This window comes from Drosophila bipectinata, chromosome XL (genome assembly GCF_030179905.1).
Source record: "Drosophila bipectinata strain 14024-0381.07 chromosome XL, DbipHiC1v2, whole genome shotgun sequence".
Taxonomy (NCBI): Eukaryota; Metazoa; Arthropoda; class Insecta; order Diptera; family Drosophilidae; genus Drosophila; species Drosophila bipectinata.
The window spans coordinates 14,775,740-14,781,330 of NC_091734.1; positions in this window are offsets into that span (position 1 = coordinate 14,775,740).

Below are 5,591 nucleotides of genomic sequence, written 5' to 3' on the forward strand. Positions count from 1 at the left end.
TTGAAAATTGAAAAATAGAACCAATTCTTATTCGCAAATGACAAGAACATAATTTGATATTCTTAAAACTTTTTATATCCATAATCCATACATCCATAATATATTTTAAAATGAAATTTACAATGTTAAAAGGAAATGTTTTAAATATTTATTAAATAACAAATTTTATATTAATAATCTTACAAAATAATTAAAAATTTCTTTCTGGCTATTATTACAAAATAAAATTTCAATTTCAAAATTTAGTTACCATACCATAATACAATGCATGCCGATGGAATGAATATCTTAGGAGATAATATTTCAGTCTCCAATATCTCTCGATACCCCGCCGAAGGCATTGTTAGCAGAATTTTCATCAATGAGCTTTTGGTTCTTATTTCCTTCGAATCATCATTTTAATTAAGCAGTCCCTAAAATCATTATCTTCACTGTCAAATGAGAAAAGTATCGTCTATATTAGGTAAATCTATGAAAAGGGAAAAATAAAATTAAATACATACCCAGAGCCGTGCCACCAGCCGAAACCGGAATCCCTCGCAATATTATCATCCAGATTTTGATCGTATCGATCATATGTTGAAAATGTAGTGTCCTGGAGCCAATTCGATGTCTCTCCAGAACAATTTTCGATTTTTGTCAGCTTGTAGTCTTCCTTTTCATTTCCCAAAACAAAATGGTTGCATTTAATAAGGTAAAGATCTTCATCCTCGCCCTCGCACTCGATGGATACATGCGACTCATGAGGGACTTGATTGGTCATGAGGTACAGCCTTTCGAGTCCGATAAAGAACTCACCTCTCAAGTCTCCGAATCCACTCCTGAATTCCTCGTAAGTACGATTAAATTTCTTTGAGTTTGCAAGTTTGTGTACAACTTTCATCCATCCAGAACCCTCTTCCTTTTCCGAGTGACATACCACTTTAAAAGATAACAATACTGGGAGTTCTATTTCGTGGACCGTATTAGTTTTAGCTTCTAGACAAGGATCTGAAAATGTTGTGGCAATCGATGTTTTATTTTCTATTTGATTTCCCGAAGTTGTTTCTGGCAACTTCGAATATTTTTCCATTAGCTCAGTATATTTTTGCTGATTTTCCAAATAACTTTGCAGAACTTCCGTATAGTTTTCTGGGATTTGGGAATATTTCTCCAGAAGCTCCGAATATTTATGCTGATTTTTCGAATAATTTCCAATCACTTTTAAACTTTTTTCTTGTAGCGTTGCATATTTTTCCAGAAGCTCCGAATTTTTATTCAGATTTTCCAGAACTTCCGAAGTTGTTTCTGAAAACTTTGAATATTTTTCCAGAAGCCCCGAATACTTTTGCTGATTTTCCAAATAACTTTCCAGAACTTCCGTATAGTTTTTTGGGATTTGGGAATATTTCTCCAGAAGCTCCGAATATTTATGCTGATTTTCGGAATAATTTCCAATCACTTTTAGACTATTGTCTTGTAGCATTGAATATTTTTCCAGAAGCTCCGAATGAATATGCGAATTTTTCGAATAATTTCCCGAAATTGTTTCTTTTAGCTTCAAATATTTTTCCATAAGGTCAAAATATTTTTTTTGGTATTCCCAATTATTATCCTGAAGTTCTGAATGTTTTTCCTGGAGCTTTGAATATTTTTCCTGCACTTCCGAATGTTTTTTCGTCAGATTCAAATACTTGTCCAGAACTTCCGAATATTTTAAGTCTTTACCGCGACAAATTTCGAAGTACCGAAGTAAAGGTTTCACAATTGGATAGAACACTGTGCCGCATTCTTCTTCGGTTTCACTCGTAATAAAGCAAGTCTGTGGAATTTGAAAATAAAATCTGACTCCTTGGATATAATACACTTTTACCCACGGTTACCTCTTTGTCAAGTTCCAGAGATACGGAAATCAGGTAGAGGAAGACCAACAGAAAAATAATTTTTTTTATTCGCATTTTGAATAATTCCGTGTATTGAGCGGCCACCAGAACAATATAAACTGAATTACTTTCGATCACAGAGCTTAAAAGTACCTATCAGCAGCGCAATTAAGAGTTTGTATCAGCGTTCAAAAGTGTTATACGGAATTCTTTTATGTTTTTTTTTTAATCAGAAGTACTAATACACAGAAATCGCAAAAAACTTGTGAATTCGGCAAAAACTTGTCGACGTTTAAGTCAAAGGTCGAAAGCATTTGATAAGCTCTTTTAGTCACTTTTCTTATACCCTTGCAGAGGGTATAATAATTTTGGTCACCTGAATTGATATGAGCATGTCCGTCTGTATGAACGCGTGGATTTACATATGTATATATGTAGACTATAGAGAGTATATGAGATAGAGCTAAAGAATTCGGCATGGAGACTCCTATAATGCCCACGCAGTTTAAGTTTGTTTCAAATTTTGGTATGTGTACATATATAAATATATATTTTTGTTTATATGTACATATACATATACCATTTCCCATATAAACGGGCGTTAATTTTGAATCTCAGAATCCTGTAAATTCTGAATATGGAATGAAACTTTTCCTTTTTTGTTTTTCAAAGTATGTATGTATATATATTAAACATTGTTTTAGTTCACAGAAAACTCTCATAAAATTAAATTTTGGCCAAAAACCTTGCTGAAGAGAAAAAGCAAACATTAAAGGTACATATATGTATCGAGAGGGAATTTTGGTTCCGCGGGGTACAACTCACGGGCCCCCATATAACAAGAAATATTTTGAAAATAACGAAAATTATGTTGAATTTTATTAGTGTATAGTCTATAATTTGGTAATTTATCACTGATCATTTCTCAGGCTCCACATCTTAGCGATTTCTTTAAAATATCGCGAAGCATTTTTTTTTGTACACAGTTTATTTGAGTTTTCGCCAAAATCCGGGCCCCACTCAGAAGTCCGGGCCCGGGGGGAAACAAAATGTATTACCGTTGTTGAAAACCGAAATACATTCAGTATGTAAGCAGTTTAGTATCTGACTCAGATCACTTAGTATCTTATCTATTTCTATAATAAATAAAACAAGAAAGAAAAGTTAACTTCGAGCGGAGCCGAATAAAATATACAATTATTTAAAATAAAATATATAAAAAAACTTCACTGCTTCTGCTTCTAACTTCAAAAATACCACAGTTGGTATTTCTACCAAAAACCATTTCCGATCGTTCAGTTATATGGCAGCCATAAGATATAGTCGGCCGATATACTGCGTGCAAAGGAAAAAAGGGTGTGAGCAAAGTTTCAAGTCAATCGCTTTGAAACTGAGAGACTAGTTCGCGTAGAAACAGACGGACAGACCGACAGACAGGCGGACATGCTCATATCAACTCAGGAGGTGATCCTGATCAAGAATATATATACTTTATAGGGTCGGAGACGTCTCCTTCACTGCGTTGCACACTTTTGGACAAAATTACAATACCCTCTAAAAGGGTATAAAAAAATCACACTGGCTGGTTAAGAAAAGTTTCATGGAATCCATACGAGTAATTGTTAAAGTAAAACCATTATTGGAAAAAGGTTTGTATCGTAAACGATAAGAGTTACCGGGTACAATACATTCGAAAAACACGCCTATAGCTGTTTTCTATAAACTATAGTTTTGGGTTCCATTTTCAAAGATACTTTATAATTGGCCTGGCTAGTCGGGTTGAAAGGCATCTTCATGGCCCAGTGAATGCTTGACCAGAAACGGAAGTACCGTGACGCCGGCACGTCCTTGTCCGTAACCTTGTCCTTGGACAGGATGCCCGGAAAAAGCGCGTGAAAAGCAGGCTGCGCCGCCAAGTAACGGAAAATGGTAAACATTCAATGAAGCGAAATTGATTTGATTCAATTTAAAAGTTGAAAGCGTTCTCTCCCAGCGATAACAACAACAGCAACTACATTGAAATAACAATGAAAAGATATATATACATATATATATGCGTATATAGGGACATGGAAAGCGGAACTTAAAGGACCTGGAAAAACAAGTGCTGGAGTACGGTTGGGCATTGAAATTTGATTAATTCGCGAATAAAAAAATAAGGACAATTGTTTACGCTGTGATTCCTCGCGCATTGTATTGCAAATTGAAGATGCAACTTACAGATTGCTTGCAGCAGGGCAACCACTCACAGATACAGATACACAAGCACACATACAATCCTTAACATGTTGCCATTTAAGGACAATGGCCAGATAGAGCAAACATGGAAACTGAAAGGGTCAAAAATAGGGTGGGGTATACCTTACAGTGAGGATGTGAAGACATGGATTCATGGTTCGTACCATATATTCTTTGAAAACAAGAACTGAACTATGATATAGTACGTAATCTAGCCAATATTCTCGATACTCGTAACTTGTTAAAGGCTAGAGATAAGTTCGTATTAGTACGACTAGTATTAGTACCGACTTCGTATTAGTAAAAAAAATACCTATGAGTCCTCCCCATTAAAGACTATTCAGATAAGTACCGGATATTATAAAGTTGAGACCCTTATCGCTTAATGTCTATGACTTTATACCATTTCCTTATTTCAACTGTTCCTTCATTTTGAGCTTCCACTGTCTTCCAGTCGAAATTGCCTTCAGGTGTACAATCTCGAGGAATCTGACAGGTCATGCCAAGATACAAGCTCGGACGTACCTCCACACAAAGGACCCACACCAGTGGGTGTGTGTGGCGATGGCATTAGCGGATGATGTTCTATCAATTGGGGGGCTGGGCCCCGCGGTAAGGCAAGTGCGGTGAAAGGACAATGGGCGGCGATCTGCAAATGCCTGTACGGGAGTTCAATGGAAATATTCTGGCTCTCCTCCTTGCACTCCTTGCACCTCCTATTCAATTCCCTATGTTTCTTGTTCTCATGGACTGTCAACAACATCTTTTGAGGCCAGAGACGGCCATTAAGGGGGTTCATCGGAGTATTCATACCCGGTACAACAAACAAAGAAATGAAAACAATCTGAGGTTTTAAGGCAACTTCCCTATTATATTTTTTAAATAAATAACTCCATTGATGTGCAAGCCCTTCCCTGTCCCTTTTCAGAAACCTTTGAGTCGCGAACTCCGCGAGAGGGTTTGAAGTTATTGGTCGTATTTCACTTGACCATTATTCGTTGTTCTCGGCAGATGGGGACTATTTCGGACAGGGGCGCCACACAAGGGGGTGGCGGGCAGATGAGCAGCAGCCAGGTAGCGTTAACATAAATCAAAGCTTGAAGCTCAAAAGCGAGCGACAGGCGCAGAGACACTGTGAAAGGACTTGCACACACAAACACACAGGAGCTGCATCATTGTGACACGGACCGCAGGGGATTTGGACAAAGGGAGACGCAGACGGGAGGCAGGAAGCGGAAACGGGGCATGGGTAAAGCGGAAATGCCGCCTGACACACTTCCAGCTGCATTTTGGCACGTGCACTTGAAAAGCCAAGACGACGTCTACGCCGACGACGACGACGACAACGACGACGAACTCCGGAGTTGTCACAGTGCTCTGCCGGCTTTGAGCAAAATTAGACAGAGCATAACCAAAAGCATCACCATCGCCAGGAGCGTGGGCAAGGGAGGTGCAGGGGAATAAAGGGTATTCCCGAGGCGAGGGGAACGG